We start from the raw sequence: 20,133 nt of genomic DNA, 5'->3' as shown, positions 1-20,133 counted from the left end.
GTCATGAAGATATATTTCTGTGTTATCTTCAAAATGGTTTATTTTCTTCTCTCATTTCAGTATCCTTCAGAATGGTTTTCCTTTAAAGCATGATAGGAGATACAGTTCAAGAATAATTACTTCTACATTAATATCAGATATTTCCAGCATCATTTACTAAGAAGACAGAGTTTTCCTCATATCTCTGCATTACCACATTTGTCATATATTGATTATCTCACTTTGAGTGGCTCAGTTTTTGAGTTGTGCTATATTCCAATGATCTATTTGTCTTTCCTTGATCCAGTAATTACTTTTATGTATAATAATTATTGATATAGGACATTAAAAACCTTCCACCTTTTTTTCCAAACAATTCTTTACATGTTATTGACTCATAATTTTAAAGACTTCTTTTTTCTTGGCCTTTTCAATTTCAACGTAATTTTTATGATGAACATTAAAACTTATTGATGGAGTGCAGTTGATACAAACACGAATTCAAATTTTGTATACATGAAAACTGTATCCTTCACTTAAAAAGCTGTTCTTTAGTTGTACAGTTTTAAAATAAAGAGTTGTGCTTTTATGGTAGATTATTTCTATGCCCTTATTATTTTGTCCTCTTGCAAATAATATTTTTAAATATTTTCTAATAATATGTTTTGTTTATAATGGTATCATGGTTTATAATATGAGCATTTATTCATTCTAATCATTCATATACAGATTTTTAAATAGCATTTACTGAGGTATAATTTATATATAAATTATGTACATATTCAATGTGTACAACTCAACGTGTTTGGGAACAGTTGTATACCCATGACACCATCACCATCATCAAGGCCATAGACATATCCATCATCTCTCAACACTTCCTCATGTACTTTTCAGTATTCTTGTTTTATGGTAAGAATATTTAACATAAGATCTGCAATCTTAGCAAAATTTAAGTCTATTATATTTTTAGCTCCATATATTTTACTTTATAAGGGGTTTCCAAAATTATTCATTAACATGACTGAATGTTTACCCACTTTGATCATTACCTGCCCATTTTTCTCATATCTCAGCCTTTGGCAGCCACCATTTTACTCTCTGCTTCTCTGAGTTTGACTATTTTAGATTTGACAGAAGAGCCAAATCACACATTGATCTTTTTGTGTCTGGCTAGTTTCAATAAATACAGTCACTTCCAGGTATATCAGTGTACATCAACAGGCAGTTTTTCTGACATTTATATGTAGATAAGTATTTTCATAACATTTTATGTACAAACAATAAGTAAACATTTTTTAATTTCTACCCAGTATGTGTTGTAATAAAATTATTTTATTGCATTGATGAGTAAATCCTCAGTAGAAATACATTTTAGCATCAGTGTCCTGTTGGGAATTTGTGGAATGGCTGGGTCACTGGTTAAGTGAATATCCAGGACGCCAGGCTCATGGGCTTGCTCCCCAGGGCCTCACACCACAGCTGCATTCCCGTGAGCACCATGGGGGGAAGGAGGAGTGGAGTCCTGGCTGTGAGGACATGTCCCTTATATTTCATGTCATTTCAACTCGGACATTGCTCAGAACTTAATTAGATTTTAATAACTGGTGCAATGGAGGCTTTTTACACAAACATAGCATCGTGAAGAGCACAGGGAATCACAGCAGAAGTGACATATGAGGCAGATAAGAACATGCTGTGTCAACACCATGTGGAGAAGTAAGTGAGCATGGCACACAGTGACCTTTAGCCTCATCATCACATGTAGTGAAGGGCCCCCACCCATAAGATGGCGAACCTCCTGCTTCTCTTCTGGGTCCTCGATTCCAGCTGGTGCCATCTGAACCCAATCACCCCTCACCCCCCTAATCCAGCACCTAGCCAATAACCACCAGCCCCGTAGAAGTAACACCACAATCACCCCATGCCCCTTCCTATATAACCCAGCACCTTTCCCTAATAAAGCGGAATTCTCCGGTGAATTGCTGCTGTGTGTCACTCCTTTCCTTTCATTGGTGCCGAAACCCGGGAGACGGGACACCACAACTGGGCCCTGTCTTTCCCCGACACCAGCAGCAGTTTGCCCTCGTCCTCTTTTTCCGGCTCTGGCTCCTCACACTCACCACTCCTCTCTGGCCTTTGGGTAAGTTTTCCCCCGGAGCAGGCCACTCTTCCCCGAGCTATTGCAGCGCTGTTGACCATTATCGTCCTGCAAGGCCCTGACGCTCAGGGATGAGGAGGGAATTTTCCCCGCCTTAGGCCTTCACGGCTGTGGTGGACCCTCAGGCCTCTCCTCCAACAGCAATAAACGAGGTGACTCCTTTCCCCCCACCTCCTTCCGTTCCTTCCGCCAAAAATTCCTTCCGCCGAAAATTCCTAGTACTAGATATCTCGTGACTCTGGCACTCTGCCTTCTTAGAGAGGTCTGGGTGACGACCACACTTCCTAAGAAACCGACTCGTATACGAGTTTCCGCAGACCCCCAGGGATCATCGGGGACGCCCTTTGTCTCCTTGCGGTCTGTTCCCAGTCCAAGGATCTCCATTCATCTTTCCCTGTTTGTCTCCTTCTCTGTCCTTTAGCCATGGGAGCCTCCTCATCCCTCCCTGAAAGTTCACCTCTTGAATGCCTGCTTAAGTATCTAGCCACCCTCTCCCTGACGCCTGATATAAAACCAAAACTTCTCCATAAATACTGCTCCCAAGTTTGGCCAACATAACCCCTAGACAATAACAACCAAAGGCCCGCAGGCGGACTCTTGATCCTAACATCACTCGCGATCCTTTAACTACTGCCAGCACCTGAAAAACTGGAAGGAGATTCCCTATACCGAAGCTTCTGCCTCCTCCTCCAGCCTCCCTCGCCGCTGCTACCTCCTCCCCCGCCTCCCCCCAAGTTCTCCTAGCCTGCAAGCCGTCTCGCCCGCAAAAGCCTCCCGTTCACTCCCTTTCCCCTCCTCTCCTACAACCCCTCCCCCTTCCTCCACCACCATCTCCTCCCCCACCTCACCCCCTGCAGATCAAGCCTGAGCCTTTCAGCCCCCCTATAAGTCCCAAGAGCCTCCTCTGTCTTTGCCCCCATCACCTGTTTCTCCCCCACAGACTGAGCCAGAACCCTTCAGTCCCCCACTGCCGTAAGTCTCTGCTCTCGAGATATCTTCGCCTGCTGCTTAATAGCTTTTCTGAAAAAGGCAACTCGTAAAGAGTCAATTTTCAAAAGCTCCCTCCTAGTTCTTAGACAGACTCACTCAAGCCCTATTACAGTATACCAGCCTGGACCCAGAAACGCCTGATGGAAGACATCTCCTTATGACATACTTCCTAGCTCAAAGCTACCCCGACATTAAAGCTAAATTCAAAAAGTTAGAACAGAGCCCCGCTACCCCACAGACTAAGATCCTAACAGTGGCCTTTAAGTATTCCATAACTGGAAGGAGGAGAAAGAACACCGTAAACAAAACGCTGATCAGGCCAATTTCCAAATGTTGGCCCAGCTGATAAAACCACAACCTGGGCACTCTTCTAAAAACAAGCCCCCCACAGGAGCTTGTTTCAAGTGCAGACAAAAAGGGCATTGGTCAAGGGCATGCCCCTCCCATAGATCTCCTACCACCCCATGCCCCAGATGCCAGAAAAAGGGCCACTGGGGGTCTGATTGCCCAGCCACCCAAAGGGGAGGCTGGACGAACAACCCCCATCCTAAGCCTGCCGTAGTGGGGCTGGCAGAAGAAGATTGATGGGGCCTGGGGGCTTCTCGCCCGACCATTTCCAACACCAAACAGGAGCCCAGGGTTACTTTAATAGTAGACGGTCGTCCCATCTCCTTCCTTCTTGATACAGGAGCCACCTTCTCAGTCTTGTGAGAATACTGGGGCTCTACCACACCTGCCATTACTCCTATAGTCGGGGTAGGAGGTAAACAGATTTTCCCATTAAACCCACCCCTTTTTATGCACAATCCAGGACAATCCCACACCTTTCTCCCACTCCTTCCTGGTTATGCCCCAGTGTCCCATCCCTTTACTAGGACGGGACATCCTTTCTCTCCTCCATGTTTCCATAACTATATACACTCCCACAGCCCCCAGTACTCCCATTCTAATGGCCCTCATAGCCGACGACCCCCTCTACCCAATGAAAGCTCCAGTTCTGCCATCATACATCATGTAAATCCCAGTGCTTAGGATATTACAAGCCCCTCCGTGGCTCTATGTCCTCCTGCCTCTATCAAATTACATGACCCCTCTCAGTATATCTGTCATGCCCAATACCCCCTAACCACTTCAGCCATCATAGGCCTCCAACCCATCATTCAAGATCTTTTAAACAAAAATTACCTCAGACCCACTCACTCCCCATTTAATACCCCCATATTAGCTGTTTTAAAAACCAACAGGTCTTTCTGCCTCATCCAAGACCTTCGCCTCATCAACATGGCCATCGTCCCTATCCATCCCTTAGTCCCAAATCCACACACCCTTTTATCGCAGATCCCTGCCTCGGCCTCCCACTTCTCAGTCCTAGATCTCAAGGATGCATTTTTTTCTATCCCTCTAGACCCCTCCTCCCAAGATTTTTTACAGAAAACAGCTCCTCTCTGACCTGCCCATTCCCAAAACCAAGACAGAAATCTTTTCCTTTCTAGGCCTGGCTGAGTATTTTAGAGCGTAGATCCCTAACTTCTCCCTGTTGGGAAGACCCCTATACAACCTCAGCAAGGGCCCCCCTGAAGAACCATTATCCTTCTCACCCCAACACTCATTCGTTAAGATCCATCGATCCCTTGTGGAAGCCCCAGCTCTCCATCTTCCTGATTTGTCGAAGCCCTTCTCGTTATACATTCATGAGAGGTCCAGTCAAGCTCTAGGAGTCCTAGGACAACGTTATGGCCCTCCTTTGCCCCAGTAGCTTATCTTTCCAAGCAATTATACCCCACAGTTCAGGGAAGGGCCCCCTGCCTACGGGCATTAGCAGCTGGACAGCTCTTGCAGAAGGAAGCTCATAAACTGACATTCAATGCACCCCTTACCATTCTGTCCCCACATCACCTAAAAGATCTCTTAACCTACAAAAGTTTACAGACTCTCCCTCCCTCCAGACTCCTGACCTTACTGTCCTCTTTCCTCCAAAATCCCGTTCACCCCGTTTGCCATCCATACCCGAATCATGACTTTTTCCTCCTTTATTGCTCCCTCGCTCTCTCTCACTTTTTTCCTCATTCCTATTGTCTTCCCCGCCACCCCAGCCTCTTTTGTATGGTAATTCAAAGTCAGACAGACTTTCACACAGCATCAAACAAAAATTACTGCCCTCATTGCCACATCAGACTGCCCTCTGAAAGGCTGCTCCGAGCCTTTATACCTCCACTTTCCTCCCTCCACCGATGTGCTCACTAGCAGCTACCTTTATTCTCCCTACCTCTGCTTCCTCTATCACCAAAAACAAGCCTGTTGCAGGCGATGGCCAGACACCTACGAGGGATGTCCCCACTAGTCTTGCACCATTCACTACATGGGTAAATCCTGGTACCCACAGTATTACTCCTCCAACCCATTCTCTTCAATACTAACAAACCCCTTCCTTACCTGGCTTTGGCCCATTGAAGGCCCTATAATAATCATTCTTCTCACCTGTCTCTTTTTACCTTGTATAGTAAAGTTTATCAAATCCCAAGTTGGTAAAATCTCTAATCAAACTTTCAACCAGCTTTTACTCAGGAACTATCATCTTTTAGCCACAGAAGATCCCTCACCCTCACATAACCTCCTCACCATATGCTGAGATAGACCCCTCTCTCCACTGAAAACTGTTCCTGGAAGCAATGGCCGCAGATGCCTGGCTTCTGACACCCGTATCCTCCTGGTACCATTGGAATCAAAAAGTCCTCAACCTATGGTTACAGGGAACCTTCACTGATTTCCAACCTGAAGAAGTCCACATCTACTCGTCCTTACTGTGGGGAGTACTATCAACCTTTTCCTCCCAGTCCTCAAGCCCTCACTCCCTTCTCCACCTCCGTTCAGCAGGAAGCACTCAGAGAGAAAGCTACGTCTCCCATAGAGGAGAATGGGGGGAATGAAGGGCCCCCACCCATAAGATGGCGAAACTCCTGCATCTCTTCCGGGTCCTCGATTCCCGCCGGCGCCATCTGAACCCAAATCACCCCTCGCCCCCCTAATTCCAGCACCTAGCCAGTAGCCACCAGCCCCGTAGAAGTAACACCACAATCACCCCATGCCCCTTCCTATATAACCCAGCACCTTTCCCTAATAAAGCGGAATTCTCCGGTGAATTGCTGCTGTGTGTTGCTCCTTTCCTTTCATGTAGGGTCCTTCTTGGACTTCAGGCTGTTGTTAGGAGGAAGATCATTTAATAATATGAGTAACTGTTGAGCCCTGTGTTGTACATTTGAACCCAATATAAGATTGTTTATCAGTGATACTTCGATACAAAAAAGAAAGTAAAATGCTAGTGGAAAGGAGAATTCCCTCCACCCTCTCGCCACTGCCATTTATAATTGCATATGAGCCTATGATGGGAAGAAGAAATTCATTAGTGTATGATATAGCTAAAATGGAATCTCTCAGTCTTGTCTAAACTCCAAGGGACTGGGTTTCATATCTGGGCCCCTCATGCACACTGAAGTTCTGGGAACAAATGGACATGCTTAAATTTCCATGAAATGATACAGCAGTAAAGTCACAACAAACCTATGAAATATATAGGGTAATATTATTTTCTAAATTGTAAAATCATTCTTGCTTCTGGAGGACCTAGGTGTACCAATCACAGTGGGTTTTGTTTATAAAAAAACCTATGATGCTATAATTTTAAAAAGCATTTTACTAAATAAATACAATATTATAAATATACTCTTATGCTGGCTTTTCAAATAGAACTTCTAGATAACTTTCAAATGTATTTATTAATATTGCTAAATAAATTTTAAAAGCCACTACCCAAAACATACCACAATAATCGAGTTCCACCGATATCTCTGTTTTTTCCATGTGTCTGAACACATTCTGCAATGTCACTCTATCGCTGCTCCCAGGTGGCTTAAACAATACAATTATATTCAGATACATCCCCATCACATTCTTTATAAAATTTTAAAAGAGTATACCTTGAAACTGTACAGAAACTTCTTTCTACATTACATAAACATATTTAATATGACTTGCATGCTACAATTGCAAGGACTTTTCCCATAGTCTATTTTATGTCCTTGTTTCTAAGGCTGTAATGATGGGATTCAATGATGGAGGCACCACTGTGTAAAACACAGACAGAGTGATATCCAGGTATGACCTCACCTCAGAGGCTGGCTTCAGGTAGGCCATGGCACCTGTTGTAAGAAACACAGTCACAGCAGCCAGATGAGGGAGGCAGGTGGAGAGGGCTTTGGACCTGCCCTCCAGGGCGGTGATACTTGAAACAGCAGAGAAGATGTGCACATAGGAATATGATATAGAAGTAAACAAAGAAGTGAGATACTTAAACCAAAGGCAGTCATTGATGCTTCATTTTTGTTCATTTTGGAGTCTGAGATCAACATAATCTGAGGGCTATCACAGAAGAAATGATGGATTTTATTAGAACTAAAAGTTGTGGGAAAGGTTGCTGCTGTGTTCATGGCTCCATAGATCCTGACAGTGACATATGAAGACACCATCATCCGCCCATAAGCCCCCTTGTTCATGATGGTCTCATAGTGAAGCGGATGGCAGACGGCCATGTAGCGGTCATAGGGCATCACTGTGAGGATGGCAAATTCAGCAGCAGCAAAACCTGCAAAGAACAGCACCTGGAAAACACACCCAAGGAAGGATATTGTGTTCCTGTTCATCACGAGTTGAGAGCAGATTTAGGAACAGTGTCAGAAATGTAGCAGAGATCTATGAGTGACAGGTTCTTCAGGAAGAAGTACATGGGTGTGTGAAGCTTAGAATACGAAGTAATGAGCATGATAATGAGTCCATTTCCTAACAGGGCTGCCAGGTAGACCACGAGGAACAGGATGCCCTGTAGGGTTTGCATCCTTAGGTCATCAGAAAATCCCAGGAGAAGGAACTCAGTGACCCCTGTGTAGTTGATCATTTCATCCAAGAAGTGAACTGTGTATTGTAAACCAACATATGCAATAAAGAAAATGTTACCTAGTTGTGTTGATGGATATGTGAATTATCTCTAGTGACCATTTTAGATGTAGCATGTGTGTGTGTTTTTCTGTACGTTCTCATTTTTCCTACTAGCTGTAAACATTTGTAAAGTTACTGAAGTCCTGTGTACCTGTTTCATCATTTTCTAGCAATAGTGTTCTAAATTAATTAATATATATGTTTAGAAGTATTTGAAAAACTCTATGAAAGGAACAAAATGAGAAATGAACATGTGGAACTACATCAAACTAAAAAGCTTCTGTACAGCAAAGGACACCAACAGTACAACAAAAAGATGTCTAACATACTTTTTGAGATTATATTCATAATAGACTTACCTGATAAATGGTTAACATCCAAAATATCCAAACAACCCATTTGCCTCAACATCCAAAAAACAAATAATCTAATTAAAAATTGGACAGAGGACCTGAACAGACACTTCTCCAAAGATGAAATAAAATGGCCAACAGGCACATTCAAAAAGAAGCTCCACATTGTTGATCATCAGCGAAATGCAAATCAAAACCACAATGAGATATCACCTCACACCAGTTAGGATGGCCACTACCCCAAACACAAGAAATAACAAATTCTAATGAGGATGCAGATAATTGGGACCCCTCTATGCTGTTGGTGGGAATGTAAATTGGTGCAACTGCTGTGGAAAGTAGCATAGAGGTTCCTCAATAAACTAAAAATAGAAATACAATTTACCCAGTAATTCTACTCCTAGGAATTTACCTGAACAAAACAAAGTCCCTGATTCAGGAAGATATGTGCACCCCTATGTTTATTGGCACACTGTTTGCAATAGCCAGTATGGAGGAAACCTAAATGCCCATCAATAGATGAATGGATAAAGAAGAGGTGGTACAGATACACAATGGAATATGATTCAGCTATATAAAGGAAAGAAATCCTGCTGTTTTTAACAACATGGCTGGAACTAGAGGGCATTATGCTCAGTGAAATAAGCCAGACAGAAAATAGAAATGCCGAATCATTTCATTTTATGTGGACTATAAAAACAAAGCAAAACAGAAGGAAAAAAACAACACTAGACTCATAGACACTGAGAAGGGACTGATGGTTACAATGGGGGAGGTTGAGGTGGGTGGTGGGGAAGAGAGGGAGATAAATATTACAATAATTCACAATGTCACAGCATGGAGAATCTTGTCAATGGTTATGTAACATCTTTTTAATTTGATAGTAACCACACTAGAGGGGGTGAGGATTTAATAATATGGGTAACTATTGAACCACTGTAATGGATATTTGAAACCAATACAAAATTGTATATGGACAAAAGTTCAATAAAATGATTTGGCAACGGTGATGTTCATCATCAACATTGGTTGATGAAGATATTAAAGTTGTTATTTATTAATAATTGTAATCAGCACAACAAGCAAGAGAGTAAAGTTCCAAGACTATTATAATCTCACAGCTGAGGAAGTAGGACACGGAGAGGGGACAGCACTCTTTCCCCACCGCAGTGTCAGGGGCATAAGCAGTAAACGGCACAGTAGGACTGGGCAGTCAGTTCTTTGACTTCTATGGCTGCCTGTTTTCTGCAAAGACACCGTGCATTGACAGTTCAGGGCCGGCAGTAGGGAACGGGTGTAGCTTAGAAAACAGTAAAATGGTTAGTTTTTGTTAACCCAATGTTAATTATAGTTAACTGGAAAATAAAAGCAGCCATTTGATTCCTGCTAACTTCATCTTTGTAGTTCCTGCCATTCTCCCTGTATGAAAAGTGTGTGTTTATATGTGCTCAGTCTGTCTACTTAGGCATTGTTGGGTTAATGGGAAAAACTATAATATTGTCTCAGTTAGACACTTGTTTAAACTCTGACAAGTTTTTTAATATGCATTTATTTTTCAATTACACAGTATTTATACTTTCAGAATAATTTCTTCCCAGCTCATTTCTTCCTTCAGCCTGGGTCAAAATAGCAATGATCCACCACCTTTAGTTTCAGCTGTTTCCTAACATGTAGGAATTCTAACTCAAAATTCCAGGAGTCAACAAAATGCAAACTTTCCCTTCCTCTGGTCATGGTCTAAATACCAACAAACATTCTTAAAAGACATAGTTCCTGGCTTTGTTTAGTTTTGGTACCTTAATTATCTCATATATAATACAGCAAATTCTTCCTCACATCTAAATTGTTTAATGAACTCTGAACAAATACCAAGGAACTCATTCTATGAAACGGAACTCACATAGTGAGGGCTAGAAACTGGTTCACCCTGACTACATTGGTAGATTTCCAAACCTGACTAAACCTGTATTTCATGTTTGTATAAGTCAGAATACATAGCTGAGTTTCCTAGTAAGACATGTGTATTCCCAGTAACAGACAAAACTATTGTGCCTTAGAAACCCCTGTTCTACATCTAAAGGTTTAACACTCACCTGATGATGCAGAATTTGCCAAAGACAGCAGGAGGGCCATTCCCAGGTCAGGCCACTCCCACTTTGTCCAGTCTACTGCTGTCTGACACTCCCTGATCCACAGCACCTGGGGGCTGAGAAATGTAAAATCTGTTGTCATCTTAGTGGAACCTGGACACAATTTGTCTTGGTGATGGATTGATATGCTGAGGCATCTCTACATAAAAGCCCTGTGTTTTAATTTCCACATTGCAATTTTACACATCAAACCATTTCTGGTGAAGTGAACTCAAAATTGCCCATTTCTGACAAGGAAAAGGCACAGTTCTCTAATAGAGATAATACTGTAAAACACAGATTTACAAAATATTATGTGAATGCATTTGGCAGATAATTTATTTTATAAGAGAATCCTGGAAGAGTGAGTTCACCTTGCCAAATCCTCTACTATACCAAGAGCCAAGGACAAATGGATAAACAGAAATACACATTTTTTCTATGTTATACTTTTGATAAACACTGCTTCTGACATTTGTTCATCCATGATTGGCAAGACCTTGTGAAACATTTCACCTTCTTGCTTGCAGAATAATCTGCAAGATTAATTAAATCATAAATAAAAACATTCTTATATTTACAATTGTAACACTAATATATAATGCATACTTTCTCATAATTTAAATTCAACATATTGTCATAATTTATTTGTGACCATTAATTTGGAAGATGTTTCTTCAGAATGTGTAAGTTGGCAGAAGTACCACATACTACAAGTTGCTCTGGATATAGGAGAAAATACTTTGATTCTAATTTACTATCAAATTCTTAGTATTTGGCAGGAAAAATTTGAAATTGCTTATTATATGTCAATCAGTTGATTATAATTTGATAAAATGACTATCTATATAAAGTTCCTAATTCTACTTTTCTATTTGTGTACGTATGTGTATATTGGGGCATTCAGACCTATATATAAGTCTCTGTGTTGTTTTACCTTATACTCACACTGTTTTAAAGTCCAGGATATTTCTCTTAATTTTATTTGAGACAAAATACTTGAAATTTTCAATAAAATTAATTTTAAATAAAATTAATTTTAGAATATGTACAGGTTTTATGTCAGAATCTATATACCTAAAGTGAACATACCAGAGTTACCCATTCAATTGCATAATATGTGTGTCATATCATCTTTTTGTCTATCATAGTCAACGAGTATTTTATTCTCCCCAAAGTGCTAAACAAGTGTTACTCACATGGTGATCATGCATGAAGCTCTGAAAATTTGTGTTGTAAAGGGACTACTTCATAATAGTGAGTTCCCATGTGCCTTCAACTCCAATTTTCATAGATTATCTTCCTTTACGAAGATTTGCTTTCATCTAATGACACAGAAGCAAGTAGCAGGCTTCACGCTACCTCAGGAATGCTGGAGCTTGGTTACCCTCTCCTTGAGAGAAGAACAACCTCAGAGCTCTCTAAGAAAAATGTGATGATTGGAGCTCTGAGCCTGTGAGGTATCCTCAAGAACACCCACTAGAGGAATAGGTGAGACAGGAAAGTCCAACATAGGTGTTTGTGGTTTTGGTATCTGGGAAATTTCAACAGATTTTCACAAATTTCCCCTGTGTCTATTTCAGGGGAAAATATTTATCCATGATGCTGACTGTGGAGAAGGGGACATGCTCAGTAAAACATGTCAACATGAAGCCCCGAAATCTCTAAGAGATTATCCAAGAAATCCCTGATGCTGAGCTACCTAATTAATCATTTCATTACCTGAACTGGAAACCTTACCTATGAGCCTCTGTAAAACCTATCTTGTCTACAACAAAAATTTTTATAAAGAAAACTTGTATATTAGGTCTTTCTTATATCTCTATATCTATGCTTGCACAGACATAGACACTAAGTGAATATTCACAATATGTGGACTATACTAAGTAGGTGATTTTTGCTAAGTTTTGCTGGCATGGTGCCTGCTTCTTTGGTGTTATATTAAAAATGTTAGTGTCTAGTTGTTCTTTAAAATTCCCCTTATATTTGAGTAATACATGGTAAGATTTTAAGATTAGGATCTATTGCTTAGATACAACTGGGTTTGAAAGTCTAGCAAGATTAACATGGGTGTTCTGTAGCAATGATTAATTTCATGTAATTATTATTTCCTCTCACTGAATTAGTACTTATTTTATGTTTTGTTCCTTTTTTCAAGAAATTAATGAAAAATAAAAATAATAATTTTAAATGTACAATGTGTAGGAATTGCTCTAAATATTGTACAAGTCCCATAAAGAACATAAAATATAATTCCAGACATATTATTTGGAGTCAGAAATGCACTGTTTAGATACCCAGAGACAGTTTCTCAAACTGTACAAATATGAACTGAACATAAGAGACATACACTACTATAAGGAGAAGAATGAAGACATGGAGAAATATTTGGAAAATCCCAATTATTGATGCCTTTGATTTTGGTGTTATGCGCAGAAAAAAAATCACCAAGAGATGTCAAGGATTTCACTAAAAATCTTTTCTTCAAGGAGTTTTAGGATTTTACATACAGTTCTTGAAATAATTTGGTTTAAATTTTCCATAGGATGTATCATAGTGGTCCATTTTCACTCTTGTGCGTGTGGCTGTCCAGAGATCCCAACTATTGAAGAGATGATCCTTTCACCTATGTATTTATTTGGCTTGTTGATAAATTAATTAAACATCCTGTATGTATTTATTTCTAGGTTCCCTATTTTTTCCATAGTTATATATGTCTCATTTTAGGATAATACCACACTGTTTTGTTTACCATAATTTTGTAGTATAGTTTGAAATCAGGGAGCATGATGTCTTCAAATTTGTTCTCCTTTACAAGAATGCTTGAGGGAAGCAGAGACAACATGGCGGCGTGAGTAGGACAGTGGGAATCTCCTCCCAAAAACATATATACTTTTGAAAATACAACAAACACAACCAGCCCTAAAAGAGAGACCAGAAGACGCAGGACAGTAGCCAGACGGCAGCTACACCAGTGAGAACCCAGCGACTGGTGAAAGGGGTAAGATACAAGCCCCGGCCCTGCCGGACCCAAGCGCCCCTCCCCCCAGCTCCCGGCGGGAGAAGAATAGGCAGAGCGGGAGGGAGACGGAGCCCAGGACTGCTGAACACCCAGCCCCAGCCATCTGGGCCAGAGCGCAGACACAGTAAGTGCACAGGGGGCCCTGGATACTGGGGGAACAGGGAGTAAGACCTCTGAGCGGGTGCCGAAGCTGATGCTCCTGTGACAAAGAAAAGCGGGAGCTTTTTGAAAGTATTAAAGGGACAGGGACTTAACAGCTTGACGGAAACAACCCAGTTCACAGTACAGCAGCTGGAAATTACAGGGAAAACCGGGTGCACTAACCCCATGGGCAACAGCTCTGAGACCCCTCACGGAGGTAAACAGTCAAGCAGCCCCCCCATCCATTACACCACCGGGCGCTGCGAAAGCAGAGAAGCAGCCTGAGACAAATTCCGCCCACAGAAAGGGAAATTTCTCTCTCCCAGCCAGGCAAGACACAAAGACCCACTCTACACACAATTACCCAACACTAGGGGTGGCAGTTGTCCCAGTAAAGAAAGGCCAGTAACAAGTGAAAATTTTGGCCCTCCCAGCTGACAGTCAATAGCACCTGTCAACATGAAAAGGCAAAAAAATATGATCCAGACAAGACTGACCCAGAAAGCTTCGGCATCTGCTACATCTTCCCCTGAGAAGGAATCTGGGGAGATAGACTTAGCCAGTCTTCCTGAAAAAGAATTCAAAACAAAAGTCATAACAATGCTGATGGACTTGCAGAGAAATATGCAAAAACTAAGGAAGGAGAATTCAGAAATAAAACAAGCTCTGGAAGGACTTCAAAAACAATGGGCGAGATGCAAGAGACCATTAATGGACTAGAAAACAGAGAACAGGAATGCAGAGAAGCTGATGCAGAGAGAGATAAAAGGATCTCCAGGAATGAAAGAATTTTAAGAGAGCTGAGTGACCAAACGAAAAGGAAGAATGTAAGAATTATAGGTATTCCAGAAGAAGTAGAGAGAGAAAAGGGGATAGAAAATGTCTTTGAAGAAATAATTGTTCAAAACTTCCCCAAACTAGGGGATGAAATGGCCTCTCAGACCACAGAGGTACACAGAATTCCCATGACAAGGGATCCAAGGAGGGCAACACCAAGACACATAATAATTAAAATGGCAAAGATCAAAGACAACTACAAAATATTAAAGGTAGCAAGAGAGAAAAAAAGGTTACCTAAAAAGGAAAACCCATCAGGCTATCATCTGACTTCTCAACAGAAACCCTACAGGCCAGAAGGGAATGGCATGATATACTTAAATCAATGAAACAGAAGGGACTCAAACCAAGACTACTGTATCCAGCACAAATATCATATAAATATGAAGGAGGGATTAAACAATTCCCAGACAAGCAAAAGTTGAGGGAATTTGCCTCCCACAAACCACCTCTACAGGGCATCCTACAGGGACTACTCTAGATGGGAGCACTCCTTAAAAGAGCGCACAACAAAACACCCAACATATAAAGAAGGGAGGAGGAGGAATAAGAAGGGAGAGAAGTAAAGAATCATCAGACTGTGTTTATAATACCTCAACAAGTGAGTTAAGTTAGACAGTAAGATAGTAAAGAAGCTAACCCTAAACATTTGGTAATCACAAACTTAAAGCCTGCAATGGCAATAAATTCATACCTTTCAATAATCACCCTAAATATAAATGGACTGAATGCACCAAGCAAAGACACAGAGTAATAGAATGGATAAAAAAGCAAGAACCATCCATATGCTGCTTACAAGAGACCCACCTCAAACCCATAGACGCGCACAGACTTAAATTCAAGGGATGGAAAAAGATATTTCAAGCAAACAACAGAGAGAAGAAAGCAGGTGTTGCAATTCTGGTATCAGACAAAATAGACTTCAAAACAAAGAAAGTAACAAGAGATAAAGAAGGACACTACATAATGATAAAGGGCTCATTCCAACAAGAGGATATAACCATTCTAAATATATATGCACCCAATACAGGAGCACCAACATACCTGAAACAAAAATTAACAGAACTAAAGGAGGAAATAGTATGCAATGCATTCATTCTAGGAGACTTCAACACACCACTCATACCAAAGGATAGATCCACTGGGCAGAAAATAAGTAAGGACACGGAAGCACTGAACATCACAGTAGAGCAGAAGGACCTAATAGATATCTATAGAACTCTACATCCAAAAGCAACAAGATATACATTCTTCTCAAGTCCACATAAAACATTCTCCAGAATAGACCATATTCTAGGCCACAAAAAGGGCCTCAGAAAATGCCTAAAGTTTGAAATCCTACCAAACAACTTTTCAGAACAAAAAGGCATAAAACTAGAAATAAACTGTAGAAATAAAGGAAAGAGGCTCACAAACTCATGGAGGCTTAACAACACCCTCCTAAATAATCAATGGATCAATGACCAAATCAAAATGGAGATCCAGCAATATATGGAAACAAGTGACAACAACAACACTAAGCCCCAACTTCTGTGGGACACAGCAAAAGCAGTCTTAAGAGGAAAGTATATAGCAATCCAAGGATACTTAAAAAAGGGAGAACAATCCCAAATGAAAGAACTAATGTCACAATTATCGAAATTGGAAAAAGAAGAACAAATGAGGCCTAAGGTCAGCAGAAGGAGGGACATAATAAAGATCAGAGAAGAAATAAATAAAATTGAGAATAATAAAACAATAGCAAAAATCAATGAAACCAAGAGCTGGTTCTTCGAGAAAATAAACAAAATAGATTAGCCTCTAGCCAGACTTATTAAGAGGAAAAGAGAGTCAACACAAATCAACAGTGTCAGAAACGAGAAAGGAAAAATCACGATGGACCCCATAGAAATACAAAGAATTATTAGAGAATACTATGAAAAAATATATGCTAACAAGCTGGGAAACCTAGGAGAAATGGACAACTTCCTAGAAAAATACAACCTTACAAGACTGACCCAGAAAGAAACAGAAAATCTAAACAGACGAATTACCAGCAACGAAATTGAACCGGTAATCAAAAAACTACCAAAGAAAAAAACCCCTGGGCCAGATGGATAAAGCTGGGAATTTTATCAGACATACAGGGAAGACATAATACCCATTCTCCTTAAAGTTTTCCAAGAAATAGAAGAGGAGGGGATACTCCCAAACTCATTCTATGAAGCTAACATCACCCTAATACCAAAACCAGGCAAAGACCCAACCAAAAAAGAAAACTACAGTCCAATATCCCTGATGAACATAGAAGCAAAAATACTCAACAAAACATTAGCAAACCGAATTCAAAAATACATCAAAAGGATCATACACCATGACCAAGTGGGATTCATCCCAGGGATGCAAGGATGTTACAACATTTGAAAGTCCATCAACATCATTCACCACATCAACAAAAAGAAAAACAAAAACCACATGATCATCTCCATAGATGCTGAAAAAGCATTTGACAAAGTTCAACATCCATTCATGATAAAAACTCTCAGCAAAATGGGAATAGAGGACAAGTACCTCAACAAAATAAAGTCCATCTATGAAAAACCCACAGCCAACATTATATTGAACAGCGAGAAGCTGAAAGCATTTCCGCTGAGATAGGGAACTAGACAGGGATACCCACTCTCCCCACTGTTATTTAACATAGTACTGGAGGTCCTAGCCACAGCAATCAGACAAAACAAAAAAATACAAGGAATCCAGATTGGCAAAGAAGAAGTCAAACTGTCACTATTTGCAGATGACATGATACTGTACATAAAAAACCCTAAAGACTCCACCCCAGAACTACTAAAACTGATATCAGAATACAGCAAAGTTGCAGGATACAAAATCAACACACAGAAATCTGTGGCTTTCCTATATACCAACAATGAACCAACAGAAAGAGAAAGCAGGAAAACAACCCCATTCACAATTGCATCAAAAAAATAAAATACCTAGGAATAAACCTAACCAAAGAAGTGAAAGACTTATATTCTGAAAACTACAAGTCATTCTCAAAGGAAATTAAAGGGGACACTAAGAGATGGAAACGCATCCCATGCTCGTGGCTAGGAAGATTTAATATCGTCATAATGGCTATCCTGCCCAAAGCAAGATACAGATTTGATGCAATCCCTATGAAACTACCAGCAACATTCTTCAATGAACTGGAACAAATAATTCAAAAATTCATATGGAACCACCAAAGACCCGAATAGCCAAAGCAATCCTGAGAAAGAAGAATAAAGTAGTGGGGATCTTGCTCCCCCACTTCAAGCTCTATTATAAAGCCATAGTAATCAAGATAATTTGGTACTGGGACAAGAACAGAGCCACAGACAAATGGAACAGACTAGACAATCCAGAAATTAACCCAGACATATGGTGGTCAATTAATATTTGATAAAGGAGCCATGGACATGCAATGGCGAAATGACAGTCTCTTCAACAGATGGTGCTGGCAAAACTGGACAGCTACATGTAGGAGAATGAAACTGGACCTTTGTCTTACCCCATATACAAAAGTAAACTGGAAATGGATCAAAGACCTGAATGTAAGTCACGAAACCATTAAACTCTTGGAAGAAAACATAGGCAAAAACCTCTTAGACATAAACATGAGTGACTTCTTCTTGAACATATCTCCCCGGGCAAGGAAAACAACAGCAAAAATGAGTAAGTGGGACTATATTAAGCTGAAAAGCTTCTGTACAGCCAAAGACACCATCAATAGAACAAAAAGGAACCCTAGAGTATGGGAGAATATATTTCAAAATGACACATCCGATAAAGGCTTGATGTCCAGAATATATAAAGAGCTCACACGCCTCAACAAACAGAAAAGAAATAACCCAATTAAAAAATGGGCAAAGGAACTGAACAGACGGTTTTCCAAAAAGAAATACAGATGACCAGCAGACACATGAAAAGATGCTCCACATCGCTAATTATCAGAGAAATGCAAATTAAAACTACAATGAGGTATCACCTCACACCAGTAAGGATGGCTGCCATCCAGAGGACAAACAACAACAAGTGTTGGCGAGGCTGTGGAGAAAGGGGTACCATCCTACACTGCTGGTGGGAATGTAAACTTGTTCAACCATTGTGGAAAGCAGTATGGAGGTACATCAAACTGCTCAAAACAGACATACCATTTGACCCAGGAATTGCACTCTTAGGAATTTACCGTAAGAATGCAGCAATCAAGTATGAGAAAGACCAATGTATCCCTATGTTTATCGCAGCACTATTTACAATAGCCAAGAATTGGAAGCAACCTAAATGTCCATCGATAGATGAATGGATAAAGAAGATGTGGTACATATACACAATGGAATTCTACTCAGCCATAAGAAAAGGGCAAATCCAACCATTTGCAGCAACATGGATGGAGCTGGAGGATATTATGCTCAGTGAAACAAGCTAAGCAGAGAAAGAGAAATACCAAATGATTTCACTCATCTGTGGAATATAAGAACAAAGGAAAAACTGAAGGAACAAAACAGCAACAGAATCACAGAAGTCAAGAATGGACTAACAGGTACCAAAGGGAAAGGGACTGAGGAGGATGGGTGGGTAGGGAGGGATAAGGGGGGCAGAAAAAGAGTGGTATTAAGATTAGCATCCATAGCGGGGTGGGAGAAAGGGGAGGGCTGTACAACACAGAGAAGACAAGTAGTGATTCTACAACAGTTTGCTACGCTGATGGACAGTGACTGTAAAGGAGTATCTAGGGGGGACCTGGTATAGGGGAGAGCCTAGTAAAAAAAGTATTCGTCATGTAAGTGTAGATTAATGATTAAAAAAAAAAATCAGTTCCTAAGTGGTGACCTCCAATGAGTTCTATACAATGATATAAAGGGCATATAAAAGTGTAGGCAAAGGGTCTGTTTGTGTTTATGCAGAGGATCAAAGCCTAATTTTGTACCCCGAAAATGAACTAAGATACAATATGAAGAAGAACTTCCAACATCAGCACTCTCGGGAAGACTCATGACAGAAGACGATCAGAAAAAAAAAAACTCCAAAAGATCCACGCGCTGCCACAGGTGTAGATGCACTCATCCCACCAGTTCCTGGACTTGCCATGGGAATGAGGAAGGAGATATCTAAGCTGGCCTGTGCATACAGTAAAACAACAAATTGGACTGGATTTATACTGTTGGATCTCAACCAAGAATTAAGAGAAGTGCAAATTGTAGCACTCCAAAATCTTACAACCACAGACTATTTACTGTTAAAAGAACATATTGGATGTGAACAGTCCCCAGGAATGGGTTGTTCTAATTTATCTGAATTATCTCAGACTGTTTAAGTTCAGTCAGACAATATCCACCATATCATAGATAAGTTTTCACAAATGCCTAAGGTGCCTAACTGGTTTTCTTGGTTTCACTGGAGATGGCTGGTAATTACGGGTATGCTTTGGTTAGGTAACTATATTCCTATTATGTTAATGTGTGTGCACAACTTAATTAGTAGTTTTAAACCTATCGATGCTGAAGTTAC

This window comes from Manis pentadactyla, chromosome 13 (genome assembly GCF_030020395.1).
Source record: "Manis pentadactyla isolate mManPen7 chromosome 13, mManPen7.hap1, whole genome shotgun sequence".
Classification (NCBI taxonomy): Eukaryota; Metazoa; Chordata; class Mammalia; order Pholidota; family Manidae; genus Manis; species Manis pentadactyla.
Note: the sequence above shows the minus strand (reverse complement) of the source record.